General features: G+C 45.2%; 1 long non-coding RNA gene across 1 annotated transcript in view; it reads right to left on the bottom strand.

Moving 5' to 3' along the window:
• The window catches only part of LOC135215560 (uncharacterized), a 133,512-nt gene that overhangs the window by 2,626 nt on the left and 109,451 nt on the right, over positions 1-21,435 (bottom strand). The window contains exon 3 of the long non-coding RNA XR_010314728.1: positions 17,540-17,646. This is a non-coding gene — a long non-coding RNA (uncharacterized LOC135215560). The remainder of the gene's footprint in view (positions 1-17,539; positions 17,647-21,435) is intronic.

Raw genomic sequence — 21,435 nt, forward strand, 5'->3', positions numbered from 1 at the left:
TTGTATTGACTTTCCTCACATATCGCATGCGCTTCTTTCACCAGGCTTCTGATAAAGAAAGAAAGCGCATTCTTCGAAAGTGTCCTCCTTGGATCTCTTACAGAGCACCAAAGGTTGACATCATTGCCCTTAAGTTTTTTCTTTCTCTGTAGATAGAATTTCAAACTTCTTACTGGGCAAAGAGACCTCTCTGCTTCCTCGCCTACTAATGCAGACAATCCTTGTACTTCAAAGCTCCTAGGCCAAGGATTTGAGGGGTTCTCGTTCTTGGCTAAGAACGAAGGAAGGAATGAACAGATAGCTGCATCTCCTCTGAATCCCACATTTCCTTCTAGTGCATGGAGTTCACTAACCCTTTTTGCGGAAGCCAATGCCATGAGGAAAATTGTCTTCTTCGTGAGGTCTCTGAACGATGCAGACTGAGGCGGTTCAAACTTATTGGACCTCAGGTAACGTAGCACTACATCCAGATTCCAACTCGGAACCCCTGGAGAAATCTTCTTGGATGTTTCAAACGATCTTATTAGATCATGAAGGTCCTTATCTTCTGAAATGTTTAAGTTTCTGTGCCTAAACACTGCAGATAGCATGCTACGATAGCCTTTAATGGTTGATACCGCCAATCCACTTTCTTCCCTAAGGAAAAGTAAGAAGTCTGCTATTTGTGTCACAGAGGTACTGAAGAGGAAAAGTGATGGCTCCTACACCATCGCCGAAAGACGTCCCACTTCGATTGGTAGACTCTAAGGGTAGAAGGCCTTCTTGCTGCTGCGATAGCCGTTGCAACTCTTGCCGAAAAGCCTCTCGTTCTGACCAAACTTTTGACAGTCTGAAGCCAGTCAGATCTAGAGCGGGAGGTTTTTTGTGATATCTCTCGAAGTGGGGTTGTCTGAGCAGATCGATCCTCTGTGGTAATGTTCTCGGAAGATCTACTAACCATTCCAGGTACCTCTGTGACCATACTTGTGCGGGCCAGAACGGGGCTACCAGCGTCATCCTTGTTGCCTCCGATTCTGCAAATTTCTTTAGAGTCTCTCCCAGTATCTTGAATGGGGGAAAAGCATACGTGTCTAGACCCTTCCAATCTAGTAGGAACGCGTCTATCGACACTGCCCTCGGGTCCGATATCGGAGAGCAGTAGTTGGCTATCCTCATATTCTTGGCTGTGGCGAAGAGGTCTATATGAGGTTTGCCCCAAAGCTTCCACAGATCCTGGCAAACATCTTCGTGCAGAGTCCACTCTGCCGGCAGGACTTGATCTTTCCTGCTTAGGAGGTCTGCTCTGACGTTCTTTTCTCCCTGTATGAACCTGGTAAGGAGACAAATCTTCCTTTTTTCTGCCCAAAGCAGGAGTTCTTTTGCTGTCTCGTACAGGGAGAAAGAGTGAGTCCCCCCTTGCTTCCTGATGTAAGCCAGGGCCGTGATGTTGTCCGAGTTGATCTGAACTGTTGAAGCTAGGACGTGGGGCTCGAAAGCTTTCAAAGCTAGCCAAACCGCCATCAGCTCCTTCTTGTTGATGTGCCAGGTCACCTGTTCCTTGTTCCAGGTGCCTGACACTTCTCTTGAGCCGAGCGTCGCTCCCCAACCTGTTTCCGAGGCGTCGGAATACAACACTTGGTTGGGGTTCGGAATGTGAAGGGACATCCCTTCTGCAAACTTGAGAGGGTTGGCCCACCAAGAGAGGTCCTTCTTGATTTCCTTTGAAATCTCGAAGGAGAACTCTAGGTTTTGTGAATGACACCTCCAGTTTCGATGGAGAAAGAACTGGAGAGGTCTGAGGTGCAACCTTCCTAGAGAAAGGAATTGCTCCAACGAGGAGAGTGTCCCCAACAACTCATCCACTCCCTCGCTGTGCCTACTTCTTTCTCTAGGAAGGCTTTGACTTTCTCTGACCCTCGGGCTATCCGTTCTGGAGACGGAAAAGCCCGAAAATCCAGAGAAGCCATCCGAATCCCCAGATAGATACGATCTTGACTGGGGATCAACTGAGACTTTTTGAAAAGTTCACCAAAAGTCCCAGCGAACTTGCCATGAAAAGGGTCTTTTGTAGGTCCTCCAAACATCTTTCCTGAGACTTGGCTCTGATCAGCCAGTCGTCCAAGTAAAGGGACACTCTGACTCCCTCCAAATGTAGCCATCTTGCTACATTTTTCATTAGGCCTGTAAAGACCTGAGGGGCTGTTGAAAGGCCGAAGCACAAGGCCCTGAACTGGAATATCCTTCCTCCCATCATGAACCTGAGGTATTTCCTTGACGAAGGATGGATAGGCACATGGAAGTAAGCGTCCTGAAGATCTAGGGACACCATCCAGTCCCCTGGCCGAAGGGCCGCCAACACTGAGGATGTCGTCTCCATGGCGAACTTCCTCTTTTCTACAAAGAAATTCAGGGCGCTTACATCCAGAACCGGTCTCCATCCTCCTGAGGCTTTTGGAACTAGAAAAAGGCGGTTGTAAAGCCCGCTGAGCAAGGTCGCTCACTAGCTCTATAGCCTCTTTCTCGAACATTAGTTCCACTGCTTGTGTTAAAGCAAGGCTCATGATGGGATCCCTGTACCTGGCCACCAACTCCCTCGGAGTCGTTGTCAACGGTGGTCTTTCCGTAAAAGGAATCAGAAATCCTTTCCTTATTATAGAGAGGGACCAGTTGTCCGCTCCTCTCTTTGTCCAGGCTTCCGAGAATCTTAGAAGTCTGGCACCTACTGGTGTTTGGAGGACTACTTCCCTACTTCTTAGCATCTGACAGAGCGTGAGAAGGATCTACCTCTCTTGAAAGTTCTATTACCTCTCGAGGTAGAGGCTCTAGAAGGGGGGCCCCCTCGAAAGGGCTCCTGTCTAGCTGGAGTCTCCTTCTTAGTCTTCGTCTGGAAGGAGGTCTTAGGCTTCCGTGCCGACTGTGCGAGCATGTCCTGAGTCGCCTTCGCAGAGATAGATCCTGAGATGTCCTGGATTATCTTCTTTGGAAAAAGCAGAGGCGAGAGCTGCGAATACAGGAGAGAGGCTCTTTGGGCATGCGAAACAGACTTCGTGAGAAAAGAGCAGAAGACTGATCTCTTTTTAAGGATCCCTGCTCCAAAGAGGGAGGCTATTTCGCTCGATCCATCTCTAATCTGCTTTGTCAATGCACCGTTAGAACACTGTTTAGATCTTCTGGCGAAATAGCATCCGGGTTCTGAGTCTTCTTAGCCAAGACCCCCAAAGACCAGTCAAGGAAGTTGAAGACTTCCAAGACTCTAAACATTCCCTTCAGCAGGTGGTCAAGCTCGTTCATAGCCCAGGTCGTTTTGGCCGACAAAAGAGCCGAGCGTCGTGCTGCATCCACCAGAGAAGAGAAGTCCGCATCCGCCGATGAAGGAAGACCCAGACCTAAGGGTTCTCCAGACTCGTACCAAAATCCGAGTCTGCCCGTAAGCTTGGAGGGGAGGGAAAGAAAACACAGTTTTCCCTTTCTCTTCCTTAGAAAGCAGCCAATCACCAACACCTCTCAAAGCTTTCTTCATTGAGATGGTTGGCTTCATCCTCACACAAGAGGAAACTTTCGTCTTCTTCGAAGTCGAGAATAAAGAGAGAGGAGAAGGAGGAGCGACGGGAGTAAGGGAGTCTCCAAACTCTTGAAGAAGTAGATCTGTAAGGATCTTGTAGGACGAAACTGACGAGTCCTTCACCAAATCCTCTTCTGAAGGTTCAACTTCATCCACTGAAGAACCCTCCGCTTCTTTACGAGTGCAGTTAGCCTTCTCTAAAGAAATGCGCCTGTCCAGAGAGTGTCTAGTAGTAGACTGGCGCCTATCAGGGGAAGCCAAAGTTTCTGGAGAGCTCCTCTCGAATGAGTCTTTCCTACTCTGATGAGTGCGTGCTCTTTGCTCCTTAATCCTACTCCTAGAATTCCGGGCTTCCAAGGGGGAGCGCCTGTTAGGAGAGGAGAGCCTACTATGCTCAAGGCGCTTCTCAGGATCCATGCGCCTGTTCAAAGGAGAGCGGCTGCCAGGCGAGCTGCGCCTACCATGAGGCGAACGCCTACTAGGCTCTTGGCGCCTACTTACAGGAGAGCGAAGGTCTGGAGAAGGTCGCTTACTAGGAGACCGGCGTCTACCATGCTCCACAAACTTCGGCTCCCGGACCTTGTGTGTCTCTTCAAAAGGTAGTCTCCTAGAAGAGACATATCTTTCAGGCTCTACGCGCCTGTCCTGAATCGAGCGGCTAAAAGTAGAGCCGCGCTTATCAGGAGAAAAGCGCCTATCAGGAGAAAAGCGCCTATCCTCCGCACCACGCTTGGGAGCGGGAGAGCGTCTACTTGGGGAGTAGCGCCTACTAGGCTCAAGGCGCCTAACATAAGGAGAGATCCTGTCTCTTGATGAATCCATCAAAGAGTAGGCTCTCTTATCCGGAGAATGAAGGATCTTCGTAAAAGAGCGCGAGGACGAGGCTGATACGCCTGTCTTTAGACGAACGCCTACTAGTCGCAAGATCCCTTCCTACTGGAGAGATGTAGTCACCAGGAGAAAGCTTCTTGGGCGATTGATGTCTGGAAGACGACAAGCGCCTGCTGAGGGAAGCGCGCCTCCTTCCATCCGCTGATAAAGGAGAGAGAACCGACTCTGACTGAGACGGTAAGACAGGTGAAGGAATCCTAGACTTCTTGACAGGGAGAGAGACGTCTTTCCGCCGCGTTCCTCCTGCCAAGGAGCCCGCCAGTGCCGAAATCTGCGCTTGCAGTCCCGCAAGAATTCGAGCTGGAGATCTTGTAAAATCCTCCACCGGAGAAGAGGCTCTAAGCCTACTATGAGGCGAGAACTCTTGCTCCCTCCTGGGTTTCTTGATCTCTACTTCCGGCTCTTCTGGAAAAACTTCCGGGCTGGAAGGAAAGGAGCCAGGCGCCTTCCAGGCTCTCTTCAGTGGTCGTGAAGAATCCGAGGCGCTCCATCCTCTTCTAGTGAAGGAGAGGAAGACGAAGAGAACGCATTGGCGCAATACCTCCTTCTTCGCGCGAACAAGGGCAGCCTGGGTACGATCATCAGGATCTACCGAGGGGACGCCTGATCGGTGGGAGTTCTCCCTAACCTTCCTGCGGCTTTTGACTTTCCTCCTCCACTGGGACTGGGAGTCTGGAAGAGGTCTAGGCCTGGAAGCATTAAGGAGCCGATCAGACGCACCCTCCACTGCACTGGGGTCACTGCACAATTCACCGTCACTACTCTTACCTTGCAACGAACGGATCTTCTTTTCCATGCTAAGGATCGTGGCTCTCATGGTTGCCACTTCCGTAGTCGTATCCTTAGGTTCGATGCAGGGCGCAGGAGCTGAAACTGGAGAAGGTTCTAATGCTACAACAGGATTTTCTTCTACCTCGCTAATACGAGACTTACTAGAACTTCTAGAAGAAGCCTTTCTCACCCTGTCTTTCTCTAACTTCCTCAAGTAGGAAGAAAGAGCCTTCCATTCACCCTCATCCACTTCTCACACTCATTACAACGGGTTATCAAAAGAACATTCTTTACCTCTACATTTAAAGCAAACTGTGTGAGGATCTACCGTAGCTTTCGGTAGTCTCACCTTGCATTCATCCATAGCACACACTCTAAACATAGAAGATTTCTTAACCTCTAACTCAGACATCTCGAAATCAAAGAAAAATCCAAATCAATATCCAAAAACAATCCACAAATGCGTATGCCCAAGCCAACAAGATCAGGTACTTCACCGAAAGTCAGTCCAAATAAATCCACGGCAACGAGAAATGAATAAAGCTGTCAGGAGGTAACAACCACAGGTGTAGTCGTCACCGGCGACAGAAAAATTCTGGCTGGAAAGGGAGATTGGTTCTTACATCCGCCACCCAGCGCGGGTAAGGTAGATCACCTGACCTACCTGTCGCGTGTGCCGCGAGTTTTGAATTCTGTCGTGACGTCAGAGACGTATAGCTAAGTATATATCTGACAGGAAAGTTTCATGTACAAAAATGATTTTTTAATGCTTTTTTTTTTTACTATTTTAAATATTATTATTGCCACTACCTTTAATATGAATACGTACTATTTTTTTCTACTTCTTCATCACCTATGTGGATACTATTGCCAATTATAATAATTTTCATCATGTTATCTCATGTATCTGGTTTGTGTGTGCTATTGTCTCTACTTTGTATATTCTGTATTAATGGCCTTGCGTTGAAATGAAATTGATTACCATTATTATTTTTGCATGGTATGTGCTGTATCATGAAAGATAAAAAAAAAACTAAGTTATGTAGTGACAGAGATTCATTCCCTCTAAATGAAGTGTGTACATTATACTTAGTCAAAATTGTAAATAAACAGAAGAATTATGAAAAAAAAAAAAATATGTACTGTAATGATAAAAATTCAATCCATATTGGCAAATCATAGTCGAAAAGATAAGGAACCAGTAGTAACTTAAATTCTTTAATCAATATTAATGGTGTTTTCACTCTGCTCAAACAACCATGATTCTGATGGAACATTTTTTGCTTACACAAATAAAATTGCACTGTGTTAAGAATTAATCAGTAAATCTTACTACAGTGTAACAAAAACTGCAATCAAACATGTTTTGTGTGGTAATTTTACAAATGGTAACAATGTGCATAATATGTTTAGATTTTGACAATCAAAATTTTTCATATCTATAATATCTGTGCTGGGTGGATTTTAATCTTCATTCTGTTTTTAATTTGTTTTATTTGAGGTGTCATATTCTCACTATATTTTTGCAGTGTACTTTTGCAAAAAATGTTACTCTGTTTTTCCAATTTTTTCAGTGTTTTAGTTTTTTTTTTTTTACATGAGATTACTATACGAAATTGCTGCATAAGCTAGTATCCAATTACTCTCAAAATCTTCAAAAAAGTGCACCAGTTGTACTCCATCCATTCACACACACTCTGAGAACAGTTAGCCAAGAAACTTTCTTGGATAATGTATACAATACTTGGTAATCTGACAAGTGTTTCAGTTTGCTAGTATGTCAACTTCAGAAAAACACTTCAAAATCACCCCAACCAAAAATGGCTATCATCTTGTGAATGTGTGGTGACCTTATTTTTACTATTATTTATTATTTTGTATTTTTTGAAGGAGCATCTTCAAACACCATGAAATAAGGTACACACTTTTTCGTAAAACATTGGATTTTAAAAAAATGAATTCTGCAGGCAAAAAAAACCTTGCAGATGCAGTAATAACATAATCTATTTACCACACTGTGACCTCAATAGCCTTTAACCCCTAGGAGCCAGGGTAATAAAATCAATAAGCAGAACCCAATGCTGGCAAAACGTTTGAGTCGGCAAATTTACGGAAAAAACACATCAATGGAAAGAGGAAAATATTCAAATGCAAATGGTAAAAGAAAAAAAAATTCTTAAAATTTGTCCCTACCTTGGTGGGGCTTCTTTTACATGACAATTGTAAACTTTACCAACTTATATGTTTTTTCTAATAAACAATTTTATTTTACTTTGTAAAATTATAATTATAGCTGACACAATATCAAAACAGATAAGATATAAAATCAGTAACAAATTCTTAGCATATTTATTGAAAAATATTTACATAAATTTAGCAAGAATGAAGATTCAGTAACTTCTTTTTACTTGTACATGTTTTTTTGTAATATTTCTTTGCAAATTACATTTACAACTGATATACTATCATAAAAGACAAGAATAAAAAAGGGATTTTGACGAAGGAAAAATCTATTTCTGGGTGATTGGCTCGTGTCGCCCTATGAAAGTATCCTTAATATCATTCTTTCTAGGTAAAATTATCCTAAAATTACCAGAGAAAAACAAAATTAAGAAAATGTCAGTACAACTGACTCGCTCACTCTTAAAAAGAAGTGTCGGTATGAAATAGGGGCGAGTGTGGAACACTACCACGAGCCAAACACCAATTAGAACTTCCTATCAGAATCCCCCCAAGAGAGAGCTGATACCAACGGGCGATGCAGCCTCTACTACTACTACTAGAGGACGCCACGGACAGTAGCGCCCCTAGCGGACATCCTTAATAGAATAGCTAAATACATCTTGTCCTGCAAGGGGGGGAAAACAAACCATAAAAAGGGGGGGTGGGGGGGGTTTCATAGGGCGACACGAGCCAATCACCCAGAAATAGATTTTTCCTTCGTCAAAATCCCTTTTCTGGGCTCAGCTCGTGTCGGCCTATGAAAGAGTACCAGAGAAACAGACAAGATGGGAAAAAAGGGAACAATGAAAAACAGTGTAAAATGATGGATATAATATAAGTAAATCAATTACAGCATACAAATCAAGTACTTAAACTAACTTATATTAAACAGTAAAATAATAGAACGTTAGTAAACTTAAAGTACTTAAATGGTAATTACAGTAAATTACAGAGATGCATGTAATATAAGGAAAAAAGGGGATTTACTTAACAAAATTACAAAATATTTAAACTCATGTGTCCTACCCTAGCATAAAAATAAGGGTAGGTACACTGAAATCCATCATCAATATAAATATTCCAAAATATATACAAACACATTGTGACTGAAGTTTATCATAAATACAAAATGGTGCATATATACAAACATATTGTGTCCTACCCTAGCATAAAAATAAGGGTAGGTACACTGAAGTACATTATCAGTACAAGTGTGGATGTCCCTAGCAAAACAAAATAAGGGACAATCCACTATATGATTCAACGGCTAAGGCTATGATGTTGAGTAGCCTGACGATAGTGTGAGGCATGTTGGTTGATGTAGGTAGAAAGGAGACCTGGATCTATACTACAACTACTATACAGTATCAGGGGAAACTATGTTTCCCGCTGCTACTGCTGAAAACTTTAAAGATTCCAAGGACTTTAAATAATGCCGTTTAAAGACTGTCGGGGATTTCCATCCAGTATACTTCCTAAGATCCTCAAAGTTCATATGTTGAAAATAATTAATTGAGGTGGCTACTCCCCTGATATCATGTGCTTTTGGGAATGATTCAGGGTTGGCTTGTTTAATGAAGTAAAGGATTTGCTGTCTAATGCCATGTTTAACTGATAAAGTACCACCTTTTCTCATCATGAGAAGAGCACCTGAGGATCTAGAAGAAGTACGAGATAGAAAGGCTCTAAGAGTTGATACTGGGCAGAGAGAAGGATCCTGAGGAAGTGGGATAACCTTCCAAGGAGCCCACCTTGCAAGAGGATCTTCATTTTTAGCTAAAAAGCTACGATCCGGAGCAAGTAGAACTTCTCCTGATGGGAGGAATTCCACATGACCCGCATCCCTGGATAGAGCCGACAGTTCTGAAATTCTAGCTCCTGAAGCTAGACTTAATAAGAATAATGTCTTCCTCAGGAGCATTATGAATGTACAAGATGAGTTGTCAGTATCTGAAGCTAGTTTGAGGACATCATTTAAGAACCATGAAACTGTAGTAGGCCTCTGAGAAGGTCTAAGTCTAGCACAAGCTTTAGGAATAGATGTGAAATAAGATTCAGTCAGATCTATCTGAAAACCTACTTGAAAGATTTTCTTTAAAGCCGATTTATGAGTGGTAATCGTGCTAGCTGCTAAACCTTTTTCAAATAAGGATCTGAAAAAGGATATAGCCAAATTAACTGTCATGGTTGTAGTGTTCGATTCTCTCAAGAAAGATGCTAATTTTTTAACAGCTGAGTCATATTGTCTAATGGTTGACTCTCTCTTATCTGATTCTAGGAAGAGAATATTCTGTGGATCAATGTCAGCATCTTTATTAGCCGCAAACTTCATGAAGTCCATAAAGTTAGGGTCTGGAGAGTTCCTGAGGAAGCGAACACAGTCCTCATTTGTACTGATTGTGATAGTTTGGGATTGGGGATCCGTTGAGGCCGGAGACCCAATTCCAAAAGCAGAGGATACCAGTTGCTCCTGGGCCAGTCCGGTGCAATCAGAGCTACTATCCCTTTGAAAGACCTTAGTTTGTCTAGGACTTTCAAGAGAAGATTCACTGGAGGAAAAACATAAATTTTCCTCCACTGATTCCAATCCAACGACAGAGCGTCCGTGGCATAAGCCAGAGGGTCCAGGTTGGGGCCACATAGCAAGGGAGCTTGTGGTTCGCTTGTGAGGCGAAGAGATCCACCTGGAGACCTGGGACTCTCCGGCCTACCCACTGGAAAGACCCGACGTCCAGAGACCACTCTGATTCCAGAGGAACTGACCGGGACAGAGGGCGTCCTGCTATCACAAATTTCTTAGCTCCTGCCAGGTGAGTGGCAGACAGATGCCATTTGTGTTAGCTTGCTAATGCCAAGATGGCTATCATGACATGGTTCACATGCTTGGATTTGGACCCTCCTCTGTTGATGCAATGAACTACCACTGCACTGTCCAAAACTAGCCTTAGATGAGACTTCTTCGGGGGAAGCAGTCTCTTCAGAGTAAGAAATACTGCCATTGCTTCCAACACGTTTATGTGGAGCTGGCGAAATTGAACTGACCAAGTCCCCTGAACCTGTTTGAACTGAGAGTATCCCCCCCATCCGGATAGGGATGCATCCGTGTGAATGGTTAACACTGGGAGGGGATATTGAAGGGGTACTTTCTTGGCTAAGTTCTTTACTTTTGACCAAGGCCGTAGTTGGTTGCGGAGGATCTGTGGAATTACTGACAACTTGTCTCGATATTTGGAGTTTGCTTTTGACCGCCAAATTCGATTTATATCTTTCAGCCTTGCTTTCAGAAGGATATCTGTTACCGAAGCAAACTGAAGAGACCCTAGGATTCTCTCCTGGTTTCTTCCTGACGTTTGTTTGCATTTGAGAAATTGCCTGACAGATTTTGCTATTTCCTTCCGTTTGACCACTGGAATTGATAGATTGTGGGAAGACAAATCCCATTGGATTCCTAGCCACTGAAAACGAGATTCCGGAATAAGTCTGGATTTCGTTTTGTTTATCTGGAACCCCAGATGTTCCAGGAAGTAAACTACCTTTTTGGTGGCTTTGAGACATTCCTCGACGGTTGGTGCCCAGATCAACCAATCGTCGAGGTATGCCGCTACCATGATTCCCTGAGCTCTCAATTGTTGTACAACCACTTCTGCTATCTTTGTGAATACCCTGGGGCTACATTCAGACCGAAGGGCATCACTTTGAATGAGAATGTCTGATTTCCTAGCCTGAATCCTAGGAATGGGCGGAAGTGCCTGGCTATAGGGATATGATAGTATGCGTCTGTAAGATCGATGGAGCATGTGACGGCTCCACGCGGAAGTAAGGTCCTTACTTGCGAGAGGGTAAGCATCTTGAACTTGTCGCAGCGAATGAAAGAGTTTAGCTTTGACAAGTCTAAGATTACCCTTCTTTTTGTTGAGCCTTTCTTTGGCACGCTGAATAAGCGACCTTGAAATTTTAGATGTTTGACTCTCGCAATAGCTCCTTTCTGAAGGAGTTCTTCCGCGTAATCTATCAATTCCTTTGACGGTATCTGATGAAATGATTTGATTGGAGGAGGATCTTTGATCCAACTCCAGCCTAATCCTTTGGACACTATGCTCTGTGCCCAATTGCTGAACCCCCACCTGTGGCGGAAGAGGAACAGCCTCCCTCCTACCTGGGGAGCCTCATTGCTGATGGGCGGGTTGGGCCACCACACGCCCTCCTCTGAACTGTCTACTCCTCGTGCCCCTTCCTGCGCCACGCTGACGAAAGTAACCCCCTCTCGCCCTACCTCTCGGTTGAGAGTAGCCTTGAGCCTCATATGCAGGGTTGAAGGCCGGCGAGATAGCGTAGGAAGTGGATGGTTGAGATTGCTGGGGCACCAGGAGGATAGGTTGGTTCTGCTTAGAGGTGGAAGGTTGTCCCTGTTGGGTAACTGAGACTGCCTGCACAAATTGCTGCTGTTGCTGAAGTTTTTTATATGGCTGGAACCTCTTACCAGCCTTCTTTGGTTTCTTACCAGCAGTGGGAACGGATTCCTGTTTCCTCTTTGAGGAAATACCCCACCTAGCTCTAAGGCCTCGGTGGTTGATTGTCTAGCAGCTTCGTGGTGTACCTCGTTCACCTGCGGACTCTGGAAGAGCTCCGCTCCCCACATGCTTGCAGCCAAGAGTCTATTAGGCTCATGCCTGATGGTGCACTCTTGTAAAACATGCTTCCGGCAATTCCTCCTAGCCTGGAAGAAGTCAAAAGCGTCCGTTAGAACCGTCTGAAACTGAGATTTCGCCAGAATCTTGAACAGCGGTTCCGCAGCGTAAGAAAGGGCAGCCATTTCTGTGATGATGAGGGAATTGAGGGACCTGCCAAACCTAGTTCGCGCGTCGAACTCTGCCTGGATTAGGGAATCCGGCAGCCTAGGTAGTTTTCTCACCGAACTGGTCCAGGCGCAGTCGGTTGTCGTGAGCTTACCCAGCGTGAATGTAGCTGGCAAGTTCTCCCACAATTCTCCGAAGGCCGGGAAGAGCGGAGAAGTAGACTCCGCCTCCCTCAACTGTGGGATGGGCTCATCCTTGAGGACTGCCTGAAGAGATTTCTCCACCAATTTCGTGGCAAACGGAAGAGAAACCTCCTCTTCCGTCGCGAAAATAGTGAAGGGACTCTTGTAGGCTTGGAGTTTAGTGTTTGTACACTCCCAGTCCTCAAGGCAGTGAACCCATTCCCGCTGAGCGTGGTCTCTACTATACAGGACCGACTCCTTAGAGATCTTATCCTCTCTCGTCAAAGCCGTCGGCGTCAGCCTAGCATAACCAATGAAAGGCTGCGTCAGGCCCGGAGGGTAAAACTCGAAGTCCTCAATCCTTCGAGTTCCACACTCCGAGATAGAGATCATTCCATCTTTAAACGGAGCGTAGGCAGCTACTCTCCATGGGTTCTCCATAGAGAAAGCTGGCAAGGAGTCATATGGCGGGAGTTGAAGAATCCCCGTGCTTGATGCTGGGGAGACTGGGGGAGGAACCTGAGATAGCCCCGCTACTCGGTCCTCATTTTCTCTCATTCTGTTAGAGAGATCCTGGATTGATTGGCCAGATTGCGACAGAGTGCTTGACAACTGTGCAAACATCTGTTCGAACTTTGTCCCCAGTGCGGAGATCTGTGAGCCTACCAGCACGCCCACCTGTTCCATCACCCCTGCTGAGAAAGCAGAGGGATCGAAGGAGCTAGTGCTTGCTACCCCTACCGGCGTAGCCGGAGTGGAAGCGGTGGAGGCGGGAGAAGGCAGTGACTCAGCGGGAGCGCGAGCCTTCTCCTTCGAAGCCTTGCTTCTAGAGCTCTTTGATTGGGAAGAGCTCGGCCTTGCCTTCACCGCATCGGCATAGGAAGTCGACGACTTCTTAGCCGAAGAAGACGAAGACGACTTCCTAGAAGTCGACTTAGCTAGCGTCTTCGGTTCTCTCTTTCCCTTCTCCTTAGGAGGTACAGAGAGAGCGGGAGAGCGAATAGGGATCTCAGATCCCGTAAAGCCTTGGAATGAAGCAGAAGAAGAGGGGACAGGAGAAGATCCAGGAGCACCCAAGGAAAGACCTTGGGCGCCCGACACACCTACCTCAACCAACAAATCCTCCTCCCCCCCTACCGCCATCGGCTCAAGGTTAAGGTCCAGGGCAGCGACGTCCGGGACCGACTCCTGGGAGGCTACGACCCCAAATGATTGCTGGAGGTCTTGCTGGATGGAGGCTATCAGAGGGGCAGCGGACAAGGGGTCAACATAGCCCGTTGACTTGCCCGCGGGGAAGATCTGGAGGGCCAGCTTCCTGTCCAAAATGTAGGGCTGGCCCTTGGCGGCGTTCTTCCCGAAGCCGCCCACCCACGCTTTCAGGGTGGCGAGGGCGACTTCCCTCACACCGCTAGCCTGAAAGAAAGGTGAGATTAGCTGCCAATAGTGGAACGGGTTAACAAACTTACGACTAGAAGTTGTTATTAAAATGATAAGTAAGCCTATAATGGACTTACCCCATCTCCCAGCTGACCGACCAGGTCGTAGCAGATGGCGCAGGCTTCAGGATGCCAGACGATCGTCTCGTTGAACGACGTGGCACAGGGGGCGTGAGACCTACACTCATCGTGTCCACAGGGGTCGAACAGCGTAGCGTTACACGCTGGGACCTGGCAGTTGGTAGCCTGTAAGTGAAAAAGTACATGAGTACCAAGTAAACACTTACAGCCTAACATATGCTCCGCTGGTGCCGGAGCGATAAAGTTAGATTAAACCAGAGCCCCGCCAAAATACGTGTGATAAGCAGGTTGGTATATAGGCTATGGCTCCGCCGATGGCGGAAGCACAAAAGTCAACCAACTAGGAGTGGTGGTAATGGAAACCACGACGGAAAAAGGCGGGGATGGTTGATAAAATAATAATAATAATACACAATTCATTGTAAAATATTGTACAATTAGGGTATATCCTTAAAATAACAATAATAAAACAACTTCTCTCCGCCCGTTTACTAGAAGAGTGCGTAGGTAAGGGGTAAGCTCCCTTCCGGTAGCGGGGGAGAGATATAAGGATATAGTAGGCAAGCAATTGACCACTCGTAGTGCCCACCCCGCCCGCTAGCGGAGCCAGTAGCCTATAACCAAAGGTGCCCCGGCTGCGACGGAAGGCTCCTTTCGTATCGTAAGGGAGGTGGCTGAGCAACTGGGGAGGGGGGAGGAAGGTCTCGGCGAAACACGGCGGGAGCGAGAAAGGAGGGAGGGATGGCCTACTCCTCCCTGTCTCACCAACTACCCGCATGGAGACCCGGTACCTCATGAGTGGTCGCCCTAAACCCCCCGCTGGGAGGAACCCCTAGTCACCTCCGAAAGGATGAGAGAAGGCGATGAGGTTGTCATGACAACCAAGGGGTCCCCCAGCTCCTCCCTATATCAGAAAGGGAGGGAAGGGGCAGGGTAAGGTGCTATGGGACACGTGACCGCAAGTGGCCTAGGCCGCGAGCAACACAACCGTGGTAGGGCCACGTGAACCAAGCTGTACCAATACACGGAACAAGCACCTAGGCTAGCCTAACACCCTAAATAAAATAAATATACATCGAAAGACGGAAGAGACACTTTTAGTAATAGAGAAAGAAGCCCAGGAGGAGGCAGACTGTTCCAAGAAACAGAAGCCTACTCGGAGCCAGCGATAGCCGATGTAGAGCAAGAGCCGGGATGCTGGGCCGGAATAATAAGGATAGCCCTAAATACCAAGCTAAGAGAATGGTAGGAGGGCTGAACTAACTAAAACTCGATGTAAAACAATGAACGTGATTAAGTAAGCCCATAAGTATAAGAAGTCCCAGTATGGAGGACCGGGAATTCTTACGAGGCGGTATGGCCGCCACGCGACAACCGGGGAACCGTATATGACCTATTAAGAGGAAAATACTGGTACCCGGAAGATAAAACTGTGGTAAAATATTACTTATGAGTTACTTAACTTAGCCGTGGCAATTGCAGAGCGTTCCATTGTAGAAATTATGGATAATATCCAAAAAAGCACGAGCACAAGAAAATGGCGACTTGTCGCTAGCGCTAAAAATTAAGGATGTCCGCTAGGGGCGCTACTGTCCGTGGCGTCCTCTAGTAGTAGTAGTAGAGGCTGCATCGCCCGTTGGTATCAGCTCTCTCTTGGGGGGATTCTGATAGGAAGTTCTAATTGGTGTTTGGCTCGTGGTAGTGTTCCACACTCGCCCCTATTTCATACCGACACTTCTTTTTAAGAGTGAGCGAGTCAGTTGTACTGACATTTTCTTAATTTTGTTTTTCTCTGGTAATTTTAGGATAATTTTACCTAGAAAGAATGATATTAAGGATACTTTTCATAGGCCGACACGAGCTGAGCCCAGAAACCAACAGGAACCCAACCCTTGGTATAGAATTTATGAGCAAATTTACAAAAAAGACGTCATGTGAGACAGAAACGCAGTACGTACATTCTTCTTTTACATCAGAAGCAGAACTGAAGTCCAGAGATGCCAGACTCCTGATATTAGCCAGTGTAAAAGTTGCCATTAGTGAATTTAAGGGCTATAATAGATTTGGCACCTCTTTCCGCCAGATTCTTTCAAAATCGATGGCACGTAATTTATCTAACTACAGGATCAATCCGTCCACCACCCCAGACCTGTTATTACTACTTCCGAGGAGCAATCCGTCCACTAAGGGTTAATAATCCTAGCCTCTACTATGCTAAAAACACAACACAAACAAGTCATGACATTTTAAGGAGCAAGTCCCAATGCAATACCGATCAGCTAAAGCTGCTAGTGGCAATCATTAAGTTAAAAACCACATAAATTATATTTTTCTCAATAGAACAGAACAACTTGGTCATGCATTATTTGACCATAAGAGAATTCAGGTTAAAAATATTAACTTATGAATTTCACCAAAACACAGCCAAAAGAACAACCCATAGCACTAAAAGGCAAATTCCAATCAGAATTGATATTATAAAAACTTTTGAGATGGCAATTATCCCACATAAAGCGACATAAAGAAGACTGAACAAGGAATTTTATTTAGTATGTGTACAGCAGACAATTGCTAGTATACTTTGAAAGGCAAATGAAAATATAAAACAACTGATTTATCCAGTGCAGTAACCACATCTTTAAAAGCTCTCACCAATGTAAGCCTCATGACAGTATAGTTTCATATTTACTAACAAACTCTCAAGAAAAAACTAATTAAAGGAAGAACACAAACTGTAACAACTTACAACACAGAACATGGAAGTTTGGGACAATTTCCAAGATACTGTCTAAAACTTAAGCGGTAAGCTGAAGCATTCATAACTGGTAATGGTATAAGCCACAATGAGAAAAGATAACCAATCCTTTGCTGTTGATACAAGTGTAAGAAATGTAATACCTGCAGTGAAGGACTAAAAAAAGATAACTGGAGAGGTACCAGGAGCTACAGGTATATTATATTGGAATGAAATTTTGTTTTAATTTGGCATGAAAAATTTGATGAAAGGATACGGAAATAACGCAATAGAGACAAAATGAATATTAAAAAAATGCAAAAAACGAATGGCAGCACCAACTGCATGACCATGTTGCCTACTAAACTATCAAGTAAAGTTTGTGAAAAACAGATAACACTACGTATTGTCAAACTGATAGCACAAAATGATGGTAAAATAAGTGAAGCACAAAACAGATAATGACACTAACTCAAATAACAAGAGAAGTGATGAAAGAGACTGAAAAATGAAGAGTACTGAAATAAAAAAAAAAAAATTCCCATTTCATCAATAAGTGTCATTACGAGATAGTACTACCTAGACATCTTACTTGGAGGGAAACCATATTTCACAACCAACTTTCCTCTTATTCTCATTACAGTTTACAACAGACTGTTAATTTGGTCTGGCACATATACATTAGAATGACAGTCCGTACTCTTGATATTAAAGAAAAGATACATGTACTGTACTGGTATTTCCCTGTAGAACAAGGCTTCAGTGTTCTACACAAAGAGCATCAATAAACCAAGTTTACTATTTCAATCTATATAATTTACATACATCTAGTGCTATACCAAAGACAATGTGTAATACCTTGCAAATAGTATATGGAAACTTACCTTCTCTTGTTCAAGTTACTCATCTGGTGTATCAGGGAAATCTGAGAAAGTTATTGTTTGCTCATGCTGACCACCAGCACTTGACTGGGTCCTTGTATCTCCAAAATCTATAATTCAAAGAAAAATATATATATACATTACTCTGATAGCTTTTAAAATCATCATATGTAAGGTGGTACCTTGCAACACACTATATTATATCTTATTTTCACATAAAATCACAATTTTTAAAAATTGTATTTTTTTTAATTATACAAAAACTGAGGTCCCTTACATCAGGAATTGCTTAAGGCAAAGCTGGAACACAGTCATTAAAACTCTTGAACAAGGTGGTTAGGCAGTAACTACCATCCGGTAAACAGGGAGACCTGCCTGGCTGGATGTAAACATTCCACTTTACTTTTAGGCCTAGGTTTCAGATTAAGGGGAGGCCTGAGGTTGGCATTAGTGTACAGAACCTCAGGTTTGCCAGACCCCTTGGACAATCCTCGACGACTTGAACATACATTCGATGGGGTCCTAGAACCCCCGGAACATAGTCCGCCAATGCCAAATCCCATAGAGAGGACTCTACAGGATTCTACTATTCGCCTCGCCCCTCCCGGTGTAGCCTGATGGAAGTAGAGGGAAAGGGAGAGGAGATCGGATGCTCTCACCCCTCCTAGTAGTGCTGCTACAGGGAGGAGTGAGCCGCGCCCTTGCAACAACCTGCGGTGGTGACAGGCGTCGGTATCAGAGAGAGTTGATCGCTTGGACGAGTTGCTTTCCCGAGGAGAATGCAGCAGTTCTCATGCATGCTAACGAGCTGGTAACAGCGCTAGTAGCAGGACTGGTAGCAGCAGGGGTGGAAGCAGCACTTCTGCTAGAAGCAGTGCTGCTGGGCCCGTGATGTGGCTCCCTGCCTGGCAGGACCATGCATCGTCCTCATGACACCACCCCAGCCCTTTTTGAGGCAAAAGCCTCTAGTGAAGAAGTCTGTACATGGGACCATCCACTTAGTCTCTCTAGATGCCCTATCCCGAGGGGCAGGGACATCGACCATGGCTCCTGAAGAAGAACCTAACTTGGTTTTTGCAGGTGGGTTCGAGCCATGGCTTGGTCCCTTCTCTCGCCCGGTTGCCACTCTCATGACTCCCCGTCACTAAACAGATGTACAACTTCCCTTGGAAGGTTGAACATTCGGAGGGAATAGCGAACGAGTCTCCAACACAGCCTCAGTCCCACAGGCAGCGCCCTTGGAACTGGGGACTCTAGCCCCTGGGGATGGAGTCTTGGTTCCCTCTCTCTAAGGAGTGGGAGAGCTGACGAGAGAGCCAACTGCCTCCTCCAAGGAGGGAGGATGCAGACCCTTAGAAGCCTCAAGGTGAGGTTTCTTAGGGGGCAGAGAGGCTACCTTCCCTTTCTTAGGTCGTGAAACCTTCGAAGGGGAAGGTGAGGAGGTAGCAGATGACAAAGATAAGACAAAGACGAAGACACCTTCCTCGATCTCTTCTTCTTTGACAGCTTCTGCAGGATTGTAGTCTGGGCCAACCAGTGAAAATCAACAGGAGCAGGTCCAGAGTCAGGAACAGGGTCAGGTTCTGGGGCATGATCAGCAGCAGGCATGATAGCAGGTACGGTTGGTGCTGGCATCCCTGTCATAGCCATGAGAGACGAGGGAGGAGCAAGAAACCTGGAAACTGCCAAGGTGGTATCCCGAAACCAAGAGTGGGAGGCACTGGGGGTATTGGTAAGTGGATTGAAGGCATATGATGTCCACCAACCAATGCTGAAGAGGACACGTTCCAAGGAAGACCATGCCTGGCCTAGTCCTGACACCCACGTGCAGAAGAAAAAGTTGGGTTGGGGAGTCCCTCCTCACTCCAAAGGAGCACCTTTGAAGCGAGCAGATACTCAAAGAGGAGCGTTATCCAGGTCCACAGCCACAACTTCCCCTTCTCTTAGGAGGGTTGCCGGGAGAGAGGTAGGAAGACAAAGGATTCACAAAGTTTGGAGTGGTTGGGGGTGAATTACTCCTCACCACAGGTTTAGGCTTTCTTACATATCTCCTCCTCCCAGCAAACTTTCCCCGCAATGGGAATGAGGATTGACATCCAGAGAAGCACAAATCTTCCTGCATTTCTTGTCGTCTACCATGGGGCAGAGGGCAACATAGGTTGCAATCAAGGGTTTGCTGGATGTTCATATCAAACACTTATAAAACCAAATATACCAATAGTAAAAGAAATAATCCCACACCGGGATAGAAAGAATTGAAGAAAAAATTAACACAGTCAGGTAGAGAGCGGTAAAAACATGTCCTTCCACTACAACGGCCGAAAGCCAATTGGAATGTTTACGTCCAGTCACAGGAAGTACCAATGACCACAGACGACAGTTAACTACAGAACCACCTTGTTTGAAGAATTCAGCAGCCGTGTCCAGGCTACGCCTCAAGCATTTCAAATACACTATATACACACCTGCCTCTTTGAACAGCTTGTTCTTTATTTACCTTTCCACTAAGTATGGGTATACATATTGTTCTTCCATTTATTTGCTTTGTTTCTTACTATTTTCATAACAATTTTGTTTAGGTTATAGTAAGTATTAATGTAAGTACTATTAATTATGACACAACATCAATATGTTTGTGTTCCCAACAGACAGTCCCTGAGTTTAAGGCATCTGCAGATAGAGACTGTTATTTACAATGCATAACACAATCAGCTGTCAAGTTTGTTTACCTGATTTGACCTGAGATATATGCATAGCTTCACTCTTAGAAGAAAAGAAGTAAAGCTTTGAGAGAACAGAGATGAGAATGCTGAGGTGGTTATGGGAATCTCACTGCTTGACAGATTGGAAAATGATGAAAAAAGAGAATGATGAAAAAGCCTCCCCCTTCCCGGGAATCAAATTAACTCCCAAAGGAGAAGGGGCAACATTACAAACACCACCCTGGTGTCCTCCCGATACTTCCAGCGACGAATCAATTGAAGAAAAGGAAGGAGACACAGGAACAACGCTACTATGGGGGTTGAATACTGCATGAGACGAAGCATCGGGAAGAGGCGAAAAACCCTCCCATGTAGAAGAGTCGAAACCCTCCCATGTTCTCTCTTGCTATAAAAAGACTTTAGGCCATGCCAAGCATTCCGTGCAAGGATTCGTTATGGTACAAAAATTAGAACGACACCTACTGCACGTAATGTGGGGGTCAGTCGCTGCGAAGCCAAAAAACGAGAACACAGAAACCTGGAATTCTAGGGCACACACGTTGACGAGACCGAGAAGGAGCGGAGGAAGCCATAATATCAGCTAAACACACACACACACTAAACAGAAGTGAAACGGGCAAGAACCGGGAAAGGCCAAGTGAGGTTAACACGACTCTTACCCAGGCGGTCAAAGAAAAGACTGACATACTGGCATAGTTGCGTGGTCCTTGACCACTCTTCACCTGAGCTACGCATGCGTTGCTAGATATCACAAGATTCCTTGCTTTCATCTGCTTTTTAACCGGCTCCAGCTAGGCACTAGAAATTATCCTATTGTTAAGACCGAAGGTTTGTTCACGTATGAACAATGATGAAATAAGAAGGGCAGGCTTAGTAAAGATTACAGAGGTGATAAGAAAGGCCAATTGAGATGGTAATAGCATGTGTTGAGGATGGACAACAAGGAGGGTGTGAAGAGGGCTTGGGAAGAACCTGTTAGAAGAAGAAGATTGAGAGGGAGACAGAGAATTAGATGACGAGATAAAGTGAAGGAAAGATATGGAAAGAAGAGGTTTGGTGGAGGATGATGCCTTTGATAGAAGGCAGTGGAGAGGGCGCATAAGGCAACCGACCACTTAATGTAGGATAACGGTGGAAAGAAAGATATAGATAGGTTGGTTGCTGTATTACACTGGC

Source organism: Macrobrachium nipponense, chromosome 5, assembly GCF_015104395.2.
Source record: "Macrobrachium nipponense isolate FS-2020 chromosome 5, ASM1510439v2, whole genome shotgun sequence".
Lineage (NCBI taxonomy): Eukaryota > Metazoa > Arthropoda > Malacostraca > Decapoda > Palaemonidae > Macrobrachium > Macrobrachium nipponense.